Consider the following 19933-nt stretch of genomic DNA (forward strand, 5'->3'; position numbering starts at 1 on the left):
GCTGTTTACTAACTGAGATCAGGCAACACTTCTCAGACTTGGTTTCCTCATTCATTAAGTAGGAAAAATGGCATCTACCACACAGGATTGTTTTGAAGATGAAAGGAATAGCATTGGTTAAGTGCCCTTCCATTATTTATTTTATATATATATATACATTGCCTAAAATTACTTGATCTAGAGTATATTATATATATATGTGTATGCAGATATATGTGTATATATATCTTTGCTTAAAATTACTAGATTAAGAGTAATTTTATACACATACACACACACACACACACACACACACACACACACACACACACACACTGTGTGGGCTACAGTCCATGGGGTTGCAAAACAGTCGGACATAACTTAGCGACTAAACAACAAACTACCATATATATAAAATGCATATAAATGCATGTGTGTGTGCTTAGTCACCCAGACTCTTTGCGGCCCCATGGACTGTAGCTCCCCTGGCTTCTCTGTCCATGAGATTCTCCAGGCAAAAATACTGGAATGGGTTGCCATTCCCTTCTCCAGGGGATCTTCCCGGCCCAGGGGTAGAACCCTCGTCTTGTGCATTGCAGGCAGATTCTTTACACTCTGAGCCACCAGGGAAGCCCATATATATATAAATATATATATATTTATATGTATATGAGTATCAATTATTATACATACATATATATGTGTGTGTGTGTGTGTATATATATATATCTTTGCTTAAAATTACTTGATTAAGAGTAACTATTTAAGTATGTGTATAATAGGAAACTCTTATAAAGTGAAAAAAATCTAATGTTAGATTTTTACCAACACTGGATTAAGTATTTATTGACTTTGATTTTTACAGGTTTCATATTTTAGAGCCAATACTAACACTACTGATTATCTTTAGTTAAGTATTTTGATGGGTTCTTGAAAAAATCCTTGGCATAGCCCTTGTCTGTGCCTTCCCCAAGCCACAGATGCAAAGGCCCTGGTCCTGACATAACTAATAAATGCAAGACCCCTACTGAAAGCACATTCTGCCATTTGTAACTGTCTCAAAACTACAAAGTCTTAACTTTTCCCCCTCCAAATTAGCTCCTCTTGGGTATATTCCATAAGCTCGAGGTCCCTAGTTGTTAAAGAGTAATCTGCACCCCACAGAGAAGATACAATCAGCAGACAGTTGGTTAATAAGGGCTTGTCCTGCCCCTGCTCCTCCTGGGGTCCACAAACAGCTGGGACAGCAATCACAAGGAGTCACAGTTGTGTCTCCTCTCCCTCCTGCTCCACATCCAGCTGGCCATAGCGTTGTCCATCATGGTTTCCAACACACGCTTCCGCTAACCTAGTTTAGGTCCTCAGTAATTCATTCCTGGACAAAAGCATCTGGCTTCTATGTCATCAGTATCTGTTCTCACCTTTATTCTTCTACAGTCACAGATTGTATTATTTCCCAGAAAAGAAGACCCAGAGCTTCATCTTTGCCCACAGGGGAAAATCTGAGCTTCCTCCTGGGGTTTAAGGCCTCCAGGTCTGGTTGCTCCTCACTTTCCAGCGTGTCTCCATCAGCTTCCAGGATACTTGGCTTTCCTGGGCCTGCCCTGCTTTAACTTGAGATTCTCTTTCCATTCTCTTTCTTCCGGTTCCCACTCCCACATCTTTCAAGCCACCGAAATCCTCCCCTTCTAAGAGAAGCTGGTCGCAGAAAGTGAAGTCGAAAGTGAAGTCGCTCAGTTGTGTTCGGCTCTTTGCGACCCCATGGACTGTAGCCTACCAGGCTCCTCTGTCCATGGGATTTTCCAGGCAATAGTACTGGAGTGGATTGCCATTTCCTTCTCCAGGGGATCTTCCCGACTTAGGGATCGAACCCGGGTCTCCCGCATTGTAGACAAACGCTTTGCCGTCCAGAAGAGGAAACTTAAATAGCCAATTAATCAATGGAAATATGCTCAATCTCACAGGAAATTGAAATAACGTATATGTTTTTCCATAAGCTTATATGAAAAGAAGTGGGGTAGGGGGCAAAGAAGAAAGAGGAAGAGGAGGAGGAGAAGATGAAGATAATTGATATCCCAATGTCCCAGAGGCTTTGGAAACACTAGCAAGGTCTGTGAAAGGCCTAAGAATCTGAAAGCAATCTGACAGGGGCAACTCAGTTTCAAAGGTGTGCCCATCCTCAGACCAGCAAACCTAATAACCTTTCTTACAAAAATCAGAGCAGCAGTATTAAAGACACATGTACAAGGTTGCTCACCGCTACACAAAACTACAAATGTAGATAGATACACGACAAACCGAGACGTGGAGATGGAGAGATGACAAGGAAGGCTTCCCAGAACCAGTTATCGACTCCTGAGGGTGCAGGATCGCTGATCCAACTTCCCCGTAGCCCCCAGACAGGCCATGGTGCCCACCGTGAGACCCTAGGGTGCACCCACCACCCATACACACTCTGCAACAGCTGCCACACTGCCGGTAGTGTTGATACTCCAAACTCGCCTAGAGCAGGGGACTTGTAATTTTCTCTCTAGCTGTACTCTAAGCTGGTTCATGGGAGAAGAAGTATCTGTGGAGAAGTGACCAAAGGCATGGACAGGTGGCCTGGAGGTTTGAAAAGTAGGGAACAAGGGAGAAGAGGGGTGATTTCCTGCTGAGTTGGTTCCTGGGCTAGAGGGGTGGTGGCCTGAGGCGAGTGGGGTTTGGGTAGAAACACCGGAGCACGCCCTCTCCGTCAGTTTTCCCCTTTCCTGCACTGTGAGTGAGGCTACTGTGTCAGCCCTGATATGATAGCAATGCTGTGAATGTGGCAAGACAAGTTTTGAGAGGGAGAAATGTTCGAGTAAAGTATGATAATCGGTATTACAAAGCTATTACAAATAGAGTTAAATCCAGTTTTCATACCTAGAAGAATGTCCCAGATACATGTGAAGTAAAAATTTCAAATCACTGCAATATGTAGGACACAAACCCACTTTTATATGGATAGATACTAATAATAGTAGTACTAGTAATTTTAGGCGTAGTAACGACATAGTGCTTACCAGGCTCCAAGCTTCATTATGAATGCTTTATATACATTATTTAATTCTGACAATAAACCAGTAAGGTATGTGCTAACACTATTCCAATTTTAAAAATAGCCAAAACCAAACAACAAAGAAAACAGAAAACCTGATGGCCAGAGGATTTGCTACTTGGTTAAGTCACATAAGTGGTAAGAGATCAATTAACCACTCAATCCCAGGAAATCTAGTATTGCAGTCCATGTTCTTAAGTATCAGAAACACATAAGTCTGTTACTAGGAATTTTACTGTTGTTGCACAGTTGCTCAGTCATGTCCGACTCTTTGAGACCCCACAGACTGCAGCCCACCAGGCTTCCCTGTCCTTCACTGTATTCTGAGTTGCTCAAACTCATGTCCATCAAGTCGGTGATGCCATCCAGCCATCTCATCCTCTGTCATCCCCTTCTCCTCCTGCTCTCAATCTCTCTCAGCATCGGTGTCTTTTCCAATGACTTGGATCTTTACATCAGGTGGCCAAAGGATTGGAGCTTAAGCCTCAGCATCAGTCCTTCCAGTGAGTATTCAGGATTGATTTTCTTTGGGATTGACCGGTTTGATCTCCTTGCTGACCAAGGGACTGTCAAGAGTCTTCTCCAGCACCACAGTTCGAAAGTATCAATTCTTTGGTGCTCAGCCTACTTTATGGTCCAACTCTCACAGCCATACATGACAACTGGAAAAACCATAGCTTTGACTATTAGTTCAGTTCAGTCGCTCAGTTGTGTCCGACTCTTTGTGACCCATGAATCGCAGCACACCAGGCCTCCCTGTCCATCACCAACTCCCGGAGTTCACTCAAACTCACGTCCATCGAGTCGGTGATGCCATCCAGCCATCTCATCCTCTGTCATCCCCTTCTCCTCCTGCCCCCAATCCCTCCCAGCATCAAGGTCTTTTCCAATGAGTCAACTCTTTGCATGAGGTGGCCAAAGTTTTGGAGTTTCAGCTTTAGCATCAGTCCTTCCAATGAACACCCAGGACTGATCTCCTTTAGAATGGACTGGTTGGATCTCCTTGCAGTCCAAGGGACTCCTAAGAGTCTTCTCCAACACCACAGTCCAAAAACAACAATTCTTCAGCATTCAGCTTTCTTCACTGCCCAACTCTCACATCCATACATGACCACTGGAAAAACCATAGCCTTGACTAGACGTACATTTGTTGGCAAAGTAATGTCTCTGCTTTTAAATATGCTATCTAGATTGGTCATAACTTTCCTTCCAAGGAGTAAGCGTCTTTTAATTTCATGGCTGTATCACCATCTGCAGTGATTTTGGAAAAATAAAGTCTGACACTGTTTCCACTGTTTCCCCATCTATTTCCCATGAAGTGATGGGACCAGATGCCATGATGTTCGTTTTCTGAATCTTGAGCTTTAAGCCAACTTTTTCACTCTCCTCTTTCACTTTCATCAAGAGGCTCTTTAGTTCCTCTTCACTTTCTGCCATAAGGGTGGTGTCATCTGCATATCTGAGGTTATTGATATTTCTCCCGGCAATCTTGATTCCAGCTTGTGCTTCTTCCTGCCCCATGTTTCTCATGATGTACTCTGCATATAAGTTAAACAAGCAGGGTGACAATATACAGCCTTGACATACTCCTTTCCCAATTTGGAACCAGTCTGTTGTTCCATGTCCAGTTCTAACTGTTGCTTCCTGACCTGCATACAAATTTCTCAAGAGGCAGATCAGGTGGTCTGGTATTCCCATCTCTTTCAGAATTGTCCACAGTTGATTGTGATCCACACAGTCAAAGGCTTTGGCATAGTCAATAAAGCAGAAATACATGTTTTTCTGGAACTCTCTTGCTCTTTCAATGATCCAGCGGATGCTGGCAATTTGATCTCTGGTTCATCTGCCTTTTCTAAAACCAGCTTGAACATCTGGAAGTTCACGGTTCATGTATTGCTGAAGCCTGGCTTGGAGAATTTTGAGCATTACTTTACTAGCGTGTGAGATGAGTGCAATTTTGCAGTAGTTTGAGCATTCTTTGGCATTGCCTTTTTTTGGGATTGGAATGAAAACTGACCTTTTCCAGTCCTATGGCCACTGCTGAGTTTTCCAAATTTGCTGGCATATTGAGTGCAGCACTTTCACAGCATTATCTTTGAGGATTTGAAATAGCTCAACTGGAATTCCACCACCTCCACTAGTTTTGTTCATAGTGATGCTTTCTAAGGCCCACTTGACTTCACATTCCAGGATGTCTAGCTCTAGGTGAGTGATCACACCATCGTGATTATCTTGGTCATGAAGATCTTTTTTGTACAGTTCTTCTGTGTATTCTTGCCACCTCTGCTTAATATCTTCTGCTTCTATTAGGTCCATACCATTTCTGTCCTTTATTGAGCCCATCTTTGCATGAAATGTTCCCTTGGTATCTCTAATTTTCTTGAAGAGATCTCTAGTCTTTCCCATTCTGTTGTTTTCCTCTAATTCTTTGCACTGATCACTGAGGAAAGCTTTCTTATCTCTCCTTGCTATTCTTTGGAATTCTGCATTCAGATGCTTATATCTTTTCTTTTCTCCTGTGCTTTTGGCTTCTCTTCTTTTCACAGCTATTTGTAAGGCCTCCCCAGACAGCCATATTGCTTTTTTGCATTTCTTTTTCTTGGGGATGGTCTTGATCCCTGTCTCCTGTACAATGTCACGAACCTCATTCCATAGTTCATCAGGCACTCTGTCTATCAGATCTAGTCCCTTAAATCTATTTCTCACTTCCACTGTATACTCATAAGGGATTTGATTTAGATCATACCTGAATGGTCTAATGGTTTTCTCTACTTTCATCAATTTAAGTCTGAATTTGACAATAAGGAGTTCATGATCTGAGCCACAGTCAGCTCCCGGTCTTCTCCATCTTTGGCTACAAAGAATATAATCAATCTGATTTCAGTGTTGACCATCTGGTGATGTCCATGTGTAAAGACTTCTCTTGTGTTGTTGGAAGAGGGTGTTTGCTATGACCAGTGTGTTCTCTTGGCAAAACTCTATTAGCCTTTGCTCTGCTTCATTCCATACTCCAAGGCCAAATTTGCCTATTACTCCAGGTGTTTCTTGACTTCCTACTTTTGCATTCCAGTCCTCTATAATGAAAAGGACATCTTTTTTGGGTGTTAGTTCTAAAAGGTCTTGTAGGTCTTCATAGAACCGTTCAACTTCAGCTTCTTCAGTGTTACTAGTTGGGGCATAGGCTTGGATTACTGTGATATTGAATGGTTTGCCTTGGAAACGAACAGAGATCATTTTGTTGTTTTTGAAATTGCATTCAAGTACTGCATTTCAGACTCTTTTGTTGACCATGATGGCTACTCCATTTCTTCTAAGGGATTCCTGCCCGCAGTAGTACATATAATGATCATCTGAGTTAAAGTCACCCATTCCAGTCCATTTTAGTTCGCTGATTCCTAGAATGTCGACATTCACTCTTTCCATCTCCTGTTTGACCACTTCCAATTTGCCTTGATTCATGGACCTAACATTCCAGGTTCCTATGCAATATTGCTCTTTACAGCACTGGACCTTGCTTCTATCACCAGTCACATCCACAACTGGGTACTGTTTTTGCATTGGCTCCATCCCTTCATTCTTTCTGGAGTTATCTCTCCACTGATCTCCAGTAGCATATTGGGCACCTACCGACCTGGGGAGTTTCTCTTTCAGTATCCTATCATTTTGCCTTTTCATACTATTCATGGGGTTCTCAAGGCAAGAATACTGAAGTGGTTTGCCATTCTCTTCTCCAGTGGACCACATTCTGTCAGAGCTCTCCACCATGACCCGTCCGTCTTGGGTGGCCCCACACGGCATGGCTTAGTTTCACTGAGTTAGACAAGGCTGTGGTCCGTGTGATCAGATTGGCTAGTTTTCTGTGATTATGGTTTCAGTGTGTCTGCCCTCTCATGCCCACTTGCAACACCTACGGTCTTACTTGGGTTTCTCGTCCTGAAAATCTATGGAGGCCACATTTTAACAAGCTAACACTGACTGCATAGGAAAGGAAGAGGTGAACAGTATTCTTTCTCCTTATACAAGTCTGTTGTTGTTCAGTCACTAAGTAATGCCTGACTCTTTGCGACCCCATGGACTGTAGCACACCAGGCTCGTCTGTCCTCCACTAGTTCCTGGAGTTTTTTTTTTTTTTTATTAATTTATCTATTTTAATTGGAGGATAATTACTTTACAACATTGTGGTGGGTTTTGCTGTACATCAAAATGAATCACCCATGGGTGCACATGTGTCTCCCCATCCTGAACCCCCCTCCTCCCTGCCCCATCCCTCTGGGTTGTCCTAGATCACTGGCTTTGTATCTCCTGGAATTTGGTCAGACTCTTGTCCATTGAGTCAGTGATGCCATCCAACCATTTCATCCTCTGCTGCCCCCTTCTTTTGCCTTCAATCTTCCACAGCTTCAGGGTCTTTTCCAGTGAGTCAGTTTTTTGCATCAGGTGGCCAAAGTATTGGAGCTTCAGCATCAGTCCTTCCAATGAATATTGATTTCCTTTAGAACTCAGTGGTTTGATCTCCCTGTTATCCAAGGGACTCTCAAGAGTCTTCTCTAGCACCTCAATTTGAAAGCATCAATTCTTTACCACTCAGCCTTCTTTATGGTCCAACTCTCACATCCATACGTGATTACTGGCAAAACAATAGCTTTGACTATATGGATCTTCGTCAACAAAGTGATGTCTCTGCTTTTTTAATATGCTTTCTAGGTTTGTCATAGCTTTTTTCTGAGGAGCATCTACTTCCTTTGAATTGTTGTATGTATTACTATAATAATTAAAAATAGCATGTGCATACACACTAAGTCACTTCAGTTGTGTCCAACTCTTTGCAACCCTATGGACCACAGCCCACCAGCTCCTCTGTCCATGGGATTCTCAGGCAAGAATACTGGAGTGGGTTGCCATGTCCTCCTCCAGGGGATCTTCAAACCCAGGGATCAAACCCAAGTCTCATTATGTCTCCTGCATTGGCAGGCGGGTTCTTTACCACTAGTGCCACCTGCAAAGCCCCAAAATAGCACAGATAATACAAATTCAATCAAGTAAACCCATTAAACAATTGAATATATAAATGATTAGATTCATCAACTGATTCTATTTCACTCATCCTAAAACATCTTTCTTCATCTCCTGATAAGTTATGCATTTGTCCACCAATAAATCTGATTTCCTCCTCTGTGGAGGTTCCTTGAACTTTGCAGCTAATTCCATCCCCGCTTTAACCAGCTAACAGTGACCCCAACACATGATTTTTAAACCAAACGCTTCCTTCTTGTGTTTGAATTCCTGTTTGCCCCCCTAGCTTTATGAGCACAGGTGGACACAGCCTGGGGGAATCCTTATTTCTCCCCTTAAGTTCTTCATCTTTGGTTCTCCTTATGGATCCTGCTTTCCCTGCTTTCTCCAGGCCCACTAGGTAATGAAACCCAAGGTACTTCTAAAGCAGAAGGTATCTTGGGCACAATTTGTAACTTAGGGGATAGAGCTTTATAAGTCCCTGGCCTCTACTACAAAGAGGCCCCATGGTACATGCACAGGGTCTCATTTTAAGAGCTGTATCTGTAAGAGAGAGAAGGTAGAGGGCTAGCTTTGGATACTGTATCACACCTACATTATAGCTTGATTTTAAGTCCCCAAAGTAGAGTAAGTATCTGAGGTCAGGGGACGTGTTTTATATATTTGGATTCCACCCCCAGGAATGAACAGGTACTCTACTGAATGATGGATGTGGGTATGAAGGGCAAACTTGGGATCACTTCTACAGCATATAGCTACTCTGGCCTTGAAAAATGATTCATATCACAGACACCAACTCTACAGGTCTTGGTCCATTTTTACCATCAACCTTTTGTTTCTTTTTCTTTACATGTCTAATATCTTTTCCAGTGTCCACCATCTTCTGCTAATAGTAGCCATAATCAGGGTGGGTTCAACACCTTTCACATTCTGTTTTAGATATTACCAGTTCAATCTATTGATTTGATTTTCACTTAAAATGGTTTAATCCATACATTTAAAAGACTATGTAACGCACATAGAGGGCTTCCCAGATGGTATTAGTGGTAAAGAATCTGCCTGCCAGTGCAGGAGATGCAGGAGATGTGGGTTTGATCCTCGGGTCAGGAAGATACCCTGGAGAAGGGAATGGCAATCCACTCCAGTATTCTTGCCTGAAAACCCCATGGACAGAGAAGTCTGCGGGCTATCGTTAGAAGGGTCACAAAGAGTCTGACACCACTGAACACACACACACTAATGCACATGGAAGAATACGATGTTAAAATAATCATAGAACAATACACAAAATTAAACTTCCTTATGCCAATCACCTAGCCTAAAAGACAGACCATTACTAATATCTTTCAAGGGACTCTTGTGGCCTTCCAGAATCAATTCCTTCCCCATCTCCATAAATGTAGGCATTCAAGACTTTGCTTTTTCTGTTCTTCCAGTTCAACCTTAATGCACTCTCTTCTTAATCCCCAAGTTCCCTCCGGGGGCTCTGTGTCTTTCTCTCACTCATATTTGCTCACTTTTCTCACTCGGTAACTCCCAGGAAAATCCAGTAATGGAAGAGTATGGGCCCAGGAATGAGATCTGAGTTTTTTGTTTTTAAATCTACCTGCCGCTTCTTACTGTTGATCAGCCTGCTTTCCAGGGTGTCTATCACATGGACAGTGTGGGAGAGGTCAGTCCTTAGCTCTGCGGCGGCTGTCAGCACTAAAGTTCTGGTGTGGGATCCCTCTCCCACTTTCCCCTTCTAGGCTCTAGGTCGGCCAGATTTTCTTCCCCAGGCCCGGAGCCAGTCAGCAAAGAGCATGTCGGTGACGTCAGAGGAGTGGAGAGGGGGTAGAGATGGGGGAAGCAGGAGGCGGAGGATTGAGGGGAGGGGAGACCACGGAAAGCTCGAGTGCATTGGCATGGAATTCTCCAGGCCTGAGGGCAGGGAGCTTAGGATGGGTTGGAGGGACACAGATCATCCGCCCCTGTTAGACACACACGCGCACGCACACACACACACACACACCCCAACCAGTCTCGGGGGAGGGGGGGAAGGGGCAATGCGAGTGGGCGAGGGATCTCAGACCCAGAGACGGTGTTTGCAAAGATCAAAGGGCAGGAGGACAGAAGTGGTGTTCCATCCCCAGCTCCCGGTGTGTTCCTGAGCAAGCCCTGCCACCACCCAGGGGCTACGGCAGGCTCAGCCGATAAAGCTGCGGATGAGAGGCTGTTTGTTTCTCTTAAGGCCAGGCCTGCGCGTAACTCGACCACACAAAGCAATTAAACAAACATCAGATGTCAGAACCCGGAGAGAAGCAATGCGGCAGGAGGGACGCAGAGCCCGAGAGCCGAGAACAATCACTCACAGGAAGGGGGACGCAACAGCGAGGGGGTCCGCCCCTCTTTTTAGGTACCCGCAACCTTGTCCCCCGTCGGGCCCGCGCCCCTCGGCCTCCGGCGTCTGCCTGCCCCTACCCGATCTCAGAGCACGGCCACCCCCCTCCCCGGTCCGGCCTGCGGGATGCTGGGAGAGGGCCACTCACCAGGTCGCCCCTGCAACTTCCACGGAGGCAGCTGGAGCAAGCAGGGATGCGTGCACAGAAAGGCCCTTGGTTCTGCGGGGAAGGCACGTCCTCGCAAACAGCTCTGGGCGAGCGAGCTGGGCGGAGCCCGAGGGGGAGGAGGGGAGGGGCTCCCGACCAGTCTCCTCCCCGCCGCCCACCCCGCCAACCCGCTTCCTCCTGGGCGGGGCCGCGAGCCCGAGGGGCGACGCTTGGCAGGGGACAGCACTTCTTTGTGTCGCCGGCCCAGTGGGCTTGGCATTGCGGTGGCCCCCATCCGGACAGTGGGGGTGGCCGTTTTAATAAAGACATATACTTCTCTGACTATTCATTAGTAAAGGAAAAGGCTGAACAAACCATAGGATACAGCCTACAGAATATTATTCAGTTCTTATGAAAAGCTTAAATCTCCAATTCGTAGGAGGAAAGTACTGGGCATATTGCCTAGGGAAAAATAAAAGTGGTAGAAATTGTTGAATAGGCTCTCGTTTTTATAATAAAAAGCAGTCTTGCGTATATTTGTATTATGGCGCGTGAAAGGACAGATTCATCTCTCCCTGCTAATATTGTTTAATCCGAGGAATATCGAAGGGCAACTTTTACATACTTCTGCATCATATGCACGGTTATGTGTTACTTTTGTAAATTAAAGATAAGAATATATTATATGTCAAGCTACCAAAATTGGCTGAAATTTATTCTGTGTACCTTTCAAATCCTCTCTCTTTCTTGAAGTCCTTTCTGATGACCAGCTGACAGTTGCTTGTCCCTTCTCAGAACTGCAAGTTCCTACTTTGTGTGGTGACTTCCCCGAGCTCAGGTGTTACTATACAATGGTTAGGAACTCAGACTGTCACCAGATGATCTGGAATCCATCTTAGTGCTATAGTTTATGGGCTAGGTGACTTTGCACAAGTTACTTAATTCTCTGTGCCTCAGTGTCATGACCTATAAAATGGGGATGATAAAATTGGTACCTATGTCACAGTCCAAGGCTTAAATCTGTGAGTGAATACCAGAAAGTTCTTAGATCAATGTCTGGCAAACAGTAAGACTATGAATGCTTGTTAAATAAAATAAATACTCTGGTCATCCAAACATTTGATAGCATACAATGTTTCAGGAAAATGCATACCTTTTAACCTTGAGTAAGATTTTGGTCCAAATCCAAGTCATTTTTTCTCTCCCCATCTCCCTTCAACCCCCTTTTCCTAAATTAAATTGTATGAACAATATTCAATAGGATCATGTGTGTTAGGTGAGCTCACTGGCAGGATTTACATAGAGGTAACACCAGAAATTTCTGGTAACACCAGAAATCAAGGGATCCCAAATTCAGGATCCTGCTCAGTGGAGGGGTGATGGCAAGGAAGTCTTTTACCTTCTGCAGGGGCCAGGGTTCTCAGCTAAACAGGGAGGGTGGCTGACTTGTTTGCTAAGACCCTTTTGGGTCTGAAATACCAAGATTAGTAGCACCAATATAAAACCCCAAAACACCGAGTTTCATAAAAAATGTAAAATTCAAAACAAGAATGCATATATTACTTACATACAAATAAATAATAGAAGGACAAAACTATACATGGGAGGGATACAACCTAACTTACCTCTGAGGATGGCGGTGGGAGAGTTGGTGGGGAAAAGGCTTTAAACCTCGTATTGTTTCTTAAAAAGAGATACACAGAGGGAGCGAGGGATTGACGTTGAGAGGGAAAGAGGGAGCTGAAGGAAAGGTGATCTGATAAATCTGCTGTGTTGTTTTCTGTGCTTATCTGTTGTTTTGAGAGTCTATTATGAAAAATGTTTGGAAAGGGCAAGGATGCATTAGACTCTTGATGGCTACCTTTCTGGACGAGAAATACAGCACTAAAGAAATAAGAGCCAGAGTAGTAGGAGAGGAAAAAAAAAGCCATAAACAAACATGGAGAAACCTCAGGGAATCCTCTTTGAAAGATGTTTGGCTTTTTAGGCCCAAGTGGTCTCAGGCCGAAAACCCGATCGCTTTCTTAGCCCCGCTGGACTCACTGTCCCCACGCCCCCGGCCGCTTCCCTCTCCCAGCCCAGCCCAGCCGCAGGGACCTCCGTCTGTGCTCCGTGGCCAGAAACCTTATCTGTACAAGACTCACCCGTTGTCCAGCAATATCCTCACCCGTTGTCCAGCAATATCCACACCCGCTACTTCAGAGGGGGAAGGGGCTCCTCTGCAGAGATGTGACACGGAGAGGGGGCACACAGTCCAGGATTTGATAACTGGGGGAGACGGCGGTGGAACCTGCGGGTGAAGGTGGGCCGCAGTGGGAATGGGGGAGGGAGAAGGAGACCGTCCCGGTAGCTGATTGGCGGACGCAACGGTTGGGGCGGAGCCTGGACGACAACCCACCCCCACCCCCCCCACCCCCCCCACCCCCGCAAACCGCAGAGGCCCCGCTTTGTGTGTTTCTGTGCGAAGATGCCGCCTCAGATCCAGGATGGAGACCCTTGCCCCAGCCCTGGCAGGGAGGCAGGGCAATTTGTCAAAAAAGAAATCCATGAGACTGTTTACCAGCCAGCGAGTTGGTTAATAAATAATGATAGATCTTTATATAAAATAATAAAGCTGTTTCAATGAAACATTAATGATCCTACTTTGGTATGTTTCTGTTTTTCTAACAGGAAAAATAAGGATATATTTGGCTACCTTAGGAAGTGGGAAGGGTTGACAGGTAGTTTTTTTTCCTCTAGAAATTTTGTATTTTTTTAAACGTTAAAAAAATATTTTGAAGTAAAAAAATAAGACTGTTTGGTAAAACCACTCAACGTATATATCCAGCAGAAATGCATACATATGTCACCAAAAGACATGTACTAAAATGTTCAAAGTAGCACCATACCATCCTGGAAGCTACCCAAAACCTACCCTCCCTGCTTTCTCACCCCTACCGCCAGCCTGTCACTATCTTCTATTATAAGAGTCTTAAATATGTTTTCAGACCAACAAATATTGAGAATTTATCACCAAAAGGTCTGCTTTAAAAGAAATTCTAAAGGATATATCTCAAGAAGTGATAAAATAATCTTAGATAAATAATCTGAGATGTAAGACAAAATGGTGAGAGACTTTCAGTTCTATCATTGAGAAAATTCCTTGTTTGGAACAACCCTTCCATTAAAAACAGCAATAAAAGTTGGGTAAAATATAGGAAACAAGGGAAGACTTTGAAGAGCAAACAATATAAACAGAACTTGAGATGCTACAATCCTGAAGCAAGGAAAACACAGGATATGAACTGTACACTCGCTATGGCTTTTTCTTTTAGAGCATTTTCCAGTTCACAATGCAGGATAATTGAGGCCAAGCAGGAAGTGTCAGTCTTACTGGTTCAAGATTACCAAATGAACTGGGACTCAAAGGGTGAAATTTCAGACAAGAAGAAACCTCAGAGATGTAAATCTAAAAATCTATGTACAAATTTCCCTAAGTCACTGACTGATTTCTAAGCTATGCATGCACAGGGAGAGACCCAAAAAACTTGCAGAAAATAGTGGCCAAAATGCCAATCAACTGAGCAGTCATTTCAGTAGTTCTAGTCTTATGGAAATATGGAGATCAAGCCCCATCAAAGTGATTCTTACCAACACTCTCTGCTTTCAGTTGAGAGGTGAGAAAAACCAAGGCATATGAATAAGAACAATGCATAAGATGTAAGGTCTATGCTCTTGGGTAGAAGAAAAATCTGAAATGGATCAGTTCTAAGAAAGCATAAACTAACCTTTGATACTGTCAAAGTAATCTTCTGTTACTTTATCTGTCTCCCACCTCAAAAAAAATAAAATCATCTTTGGAAAAAAATAACATCAACTAGAACTTCCTGATTTTTCATTCGTGATGTCTGTGTCTAATCAAAAATTTAGAAGGAGGCTAAAAATAAGGATGAATTGTAAAGAACTCAAGAGAAAAAACAAAACATAGAAACAGACTTACAAGTGGTTTAGGCATTTGAGTTCTTAGACAGGAACTGAATTTAAAATAACTGTGATTAATGGAATGTGTTCAAAAATAAGAGAAACAGGCTGGAGAATTCCAGTATAGAATTAAAACTGATAAAATGTTAAAATAGAAATTTTAGAAATAAAAATAATCATTGAAATCAGGAATTCAAATACACATGACCAAAGAATTGGTGAACTGCAACAGGAATCAGTAGAAACTATTCAAAAATAACACACAGAGGAAAGAAAGGATGATGCATAAGGAGACGAAAAGATATAGAAAGAATATAATAAGAATTATGAGACAAAGTAAAAGGTGATGACATGTAATTAGGCTCCCAGAAGAAAAGGAGAAAGAATGAAACAGAAGCAATATAATGATAATTAATGACGGAAAGTTCCCCAAAGGGCTGAAAAACATCAAAACTCAGATTGAAAAAACCCTCCTCATTCCATAAGCAGAATAAATAAAGAGAAAACGACACCTAGGCAGATTATAGTCAAATGCTAAAAACCAATCTTAGAGAGGATATCTGTAAGTTAGTGAGAAATCAAGGATGATTTCCATTTAGAGGAACAATAATGCATATGCTTTTCAAATGAAATGATAGAAACCCAGAACACAGTGGTATTGCTTTAAAAAAAGAAAAAAGGTAATCTGCCAACCTAAAACTCCATGCATAGCAAAGATATCCCTCAAAAAGTGAAGGCAAAATAAAGACAATTTTAGATAAACGAAAGCTGAGAGAATTTGCTAGCAATACAATATAAAAAGCAGTTCTTCAAGATTAATAAAAATGACCCCAGATGGAAGTACATAATAGGAAGGAATCAAGAATCCTGGAAAGAGTAAATACATAGGCAAATGTAAGTCAATATTGACTATTTGAATAAACAAAAGCATTTTATGGGATATAAAAGCGTAAAAATATTCAATAACAATAGCACAGCTGCAAGATACACTGGAATTTGTGCATTGAGCCTTATACATACCCTGATACCAAAGTCAGACAAGACTACAAGAAAGGAATATTACAGGCCAACATCCTTGATGAATATAGATGTAAAAATCCTCGATAAAACATTACCATAGTGAATCCAACAGTACCTTAAAAAAATCATACACCATCATCAGTTAGGATTTAGTAGAGGTATGCAAGAATTTTTCAATATCTGGAAATCATTTCAACTAACAAAATGAAGTATAAAATCATCTCAGCAGATGCAGAAAGAGCATTTGACTTTGTCACCCAGATGGAGGGCGACAACCCTCCTTGACAAAAATTATGAACCAACTGGATATAGAAGGAATATACATCGACATAATACAGGCCATATATAACAAGCCTATAGTTATCATACTCAAGAGTAAAAGATTGAAAGTTTGTCCTCCAGGATCAGGGACAAGATAAGGGGTCCCTCTCTCATTTTTTTTCCCAATATAGTACTCGAAGTTCTAGCCAGAGAAACAAGGTAAGAAAAACATATGCCATCCAAAATGGAAAGAAGTTAAATTATTTTTGTCTATAGATATGTCTGTTTGCAGATGACTAAATTCATTTATTAAGCTTTTCTATATATAAATTTGCAATCAGAGACAATTCAGCATTATTTATTCTTCCAATCCATAAAGAGAATATCTTTTTATCTGTGTCTTCAATTACTTTCATCAGCATTTTACAGTTTTCAGTGTAGAGATCTTTTACCTTCTTGGTTAAATTGTTGTTGTTGGGTGTGTGCTCAATCATGTCTGACTCTGTGAGACCCCATGGACTGTAGCCCATTAAGCTCCTCAATCCATGCAATTTTCCAAGCAAGAGTATTGAACTGGGTTGCCATTTCCTACTCCAAGGGATCTTCCCTACCCAGGGATCAAACTTGTGTCTCCTGCATCTCCTGCATTGGCAGGCAGATTCTTTACCACTGAGCCACCTACTTGCCTTTGGTTAAAGTGGTTCTCAAAGATTTACTGATTTGATGCTATTATAAATGGGATTCTTTTTAAAATTTCTCTTTCAGGAAATTGCTAAATTGCTGTTAGTGCAGAGAAACACAACCGATTTTTGTTAAGTTGATTTTGTATCCTGTAACCATACAGTCAACTGACCTTCAACAAGTGTGCAAAGCACACACATGTGGAAAAGATAGTCTCTTCAATAACGGTGTTGGAATAATTGGATATTCACATGCAGAAAAACAAAGTTGAATGCTTCCCTCATACCAAATACAAAAAGCAACTCAAAATGCATTACAGACTCAAACACAAGATCCCAAACTGTAAAGTTACTAGAAGAAAACATAGGAAAAAGCTTAACACTGGGCTGCACAATAAATTTTTGGATGTGACCCCAAAAGCACAGGCAATAAAAGCAAAAGTAAACAAGTGGGACTATGTCAAACAAAAAAGTGTCTGTACAGGGTGGGAAGCAACAGAGTAGAGGGACAACCGACAGAATAGGAGAAAATATTTGCAAACCATATATCCAATAAGGAGTTAATGATATCCAGAATACATACGGAATTCAAACAGTTCAATGCCAGGAAAATAAGTAGTTCAATGAAAAATAAACGAAGGACCTGAATTTCTCAAAAGAAGACATTTCTCAAAAGAAGATATACAAATGGCCAACAGATATATGGAAAAGTACTCAAATCCACTAATCATCATGGAGGTATAAATCTAAACCACAAGACATCACTTCACACCTGTTAGAAGCATTACTATCAAAAAGGCAAGAGATGACAAGGCTTGGCGTGGGTGAGGAGGAAGGGGAAAGCTTGTGTATTGTTGGTGTGAGTGTAATTGGTTCAGTAATTGTGGAAAACAGCATAGAGACTTGTCAAAAAATTAAAAATAGAACTACCATCTTATCTAACAAGCCTAGTTCTCGGTGTATATTCAAAGGAAAATAAAACCAGTATCTGGAAATAATATCCACACTGCCATATTCATTGCAGCTTTATTCACAGTAGCCAAGATATGGAAACAACTTTATTCATTAATCCATCTGATAAGTGTCTATCAGATGGATTAATGGATAGAGAAACTGTGGTATGTATACACAATGGAATTAATTTAGCTATTTTAAAAAAGGAAATCTTGCTATCTGTGACAAATGGATGAACCTTGAAGGCATTTTGTTAAATTTTGAAATAATGCAGGCACAGAATGACACAGAATGACAAATACTGTACCAACTTCATTTATATGTGGAATATAAAACAGTTGAACTTACAGAAGCAGAGAGTAGCATGGCGATTACTAGGAGCTGGGGAGAGGTTGGAAATGAGGAAATATTGATTAAAGATTGCTAAATTTCAGATATTCAGGTTGAGTAAGTTCTGGAGATCAAATGTATAGCACAATGACTATTAATTAATGATATTGTATAACATAGTTGAAATTTGCTAAGATGCTGCTGCTGCTGCTAAGTTGCTTCAGTCGTGTCTGACTCTGTGTGACCCCATAGACAGCAGCCCACCAGGCTCCTCTGTCCATGGGATTCTCTAGGCAAGAACACTGGAGTGGGTTGCCATTTCCTCCTCCAATGCATGAAAGTGAAAAGTCAAAGTGAAGTCGCTTAGTCGTGTCCGACTCCTAGCGACCCCATGGACTGCAGCCCACCAGGCTCCTCCGTCCATGGGATTCCAGGCAAGAGTACTGGAGTGGGGTGCCTTGCCTTCTCCATTTGCTAAGATAGTAGATCTTAACTGTTCTCACCAAAAGAAAATGGTAAACTATACAAGCACTGTTGGTGGGAATGTAAATTGGTATAGCCACTATTGACAGCAGTATGGTGGTTCCTTAAAAAAGCTAAAATAGAGCTACCATATGATCCAGCAATCACACTCCTGGGCATATATCCAGAGAAAACCATGGTTTGACAGGATACAGGATACAATGAACACCCCTGTGTTCATTGCAGTGCTTTTTGCAATCAAGGGTTCCATTTTCTCCACACCTTCTCCACCATTTATTGTTTGTGGACTTTTTGATTATGGCCATTCTGACTGGTGTTAGGTGCTATCTCATTGTATCTTTGATTTGCATTTCTCTAATAATAAGTGATGTTGAGCTTCTTTTCATGTGCCTGTTGGTCATCTGTATGTCTTCTTTGGAGAAACATCTATTTAGATCTTCTGTCCATTTTTTGAATAGATTTTTTTTTTATATTAAGCTGAATGAGCTGTTTGTGTTTTGGAAAGTAATCCCTTGTTGGTAGCATGTTTTGCAAATATTTTCTCCCATTCTGTGGGTTTGTTTTTCATTCTATTTATGGTTTCCTATGCTGTGCAAGAACTTTTGATAAACAGATCTACAACGAGAAATTTTAAAATCCACCATAGCAGTGAAAGATTTTAATGTATCTGTTTTTGTAATTGATAATTCAGGCAGATAAAAAATTGGTGAAGGTATGGCACATATGGATTACATAATTAAAACACTTGTTTTAAAGGAATATGTAAGACATTATATAATTAGAGGCCACACATTATTTTCAAGCAAATAAAACTGACAATTTGCTAGGTTATAAAGCCAACTTCAATAGTCCAAAGGAATTGGTATCATAATTTTCTGAATTAATTATAAATTAGCTAGACAACATTTACTAGAAGATGATAAAATATTCTTTCTGAAGAGACTGTAAACTAAAATACACATTTTAAAAAATTCATGGCTCAAACAAGAAGCCATAATGGAAATGATAAATATTTAAAGCATGATAGCAAAATATTCATATCAAATCTTGTGAGATATAGCTAAACAGCAGTGACACAAATTTATAGCCTGAAGAGCTTATGTAAGAACAACAGCTCAAAATTAATGAGCTAAGCATACACCTTAAAAGCTCAGAAAAGACATAATAGAGAAATTCAAAGAAAGCAGGAAGAAGTAATAAAATAAACAATAATTAAGAGAACAGACAGGGGTTTTTTTTGTATGTGTATGTGAACAGATGTATGTGTATGTGAACAAAGGATTCCAAGTTCTGGCAAGATTAATCAAACCAAAAAGAGAAAGGAAATATATAAACATTAGTAATGAAAAGGCAGTCATAAAAATAGAAAATATTTAAATAGATAATGAGAGAAAATGTGAACAAATCTGTTGCATTAATTTTGGTTAAATATTTTGGAAAATACAATTCATGAAAACTGACTCCATAAGAAAACCTAAATAGTCCTATAATCCTTCAAGTAATTGGATGAACAAGTTTAATGACCTCTGACAAACTAAATTCCAAACCTTGAGTGTTTTGCTGGTGATATGAAGCAATATTTGACCAGATAATTCCAATCTTGCACAAATTCCCCCAGAAAACAGCAACAGTGAGAATACTACTCA

At 41.4% G+C, this 19933-nt stretch overlaps 1 protein-coding gene across 4 annotated transcripts in view; it reads right to left on the reverse strand.

Moving 5' to 3' along the window:
• TCAF1 (TRPM8 channel associated factor 1) overlaps positions 1-19933 on the reverse strand; it is a 51358-nt gene that overhangs the window by 26624 nt on the left and 4801 nt on the right. For 2 of the 4 annotated variants that reach the window (XM_055591191.1, XM_055591188.1), the window contains exon 1: positions 10600-10714. The exons of 1 other annotated variant lie outside the window; for it this stretch is intronic. The gene's annotated coding sequence lies outside the window, so the exon portion shown is untranslated. Of the gene's footprint in view, positions 1-10599; positions 10715-12743; positions 12890-19933 lie in introns of those variants that run through there. One more of the 4 variants, XM_055591189.1, reaches the window with a different exon arrangement.

Source organism: Bubalus kerabau, chromosome 8 (genome assembly GCF_029407905.1).
Source record: "Bubalus kerabau isolate K-KA32 ecotype Philippines breed swamp buffalo chromosome 8, PCC_UOA_SB_1v2, whole genome shotgun sequence".
In the NCBI taxonomy this organism is placed as follows: domain Eukaryota; kingdom Metazoa; phylum Chordata; class Mammalia; order Artiodactyla; family Bovidae; genus Bubalus; species Bubalus kerabau.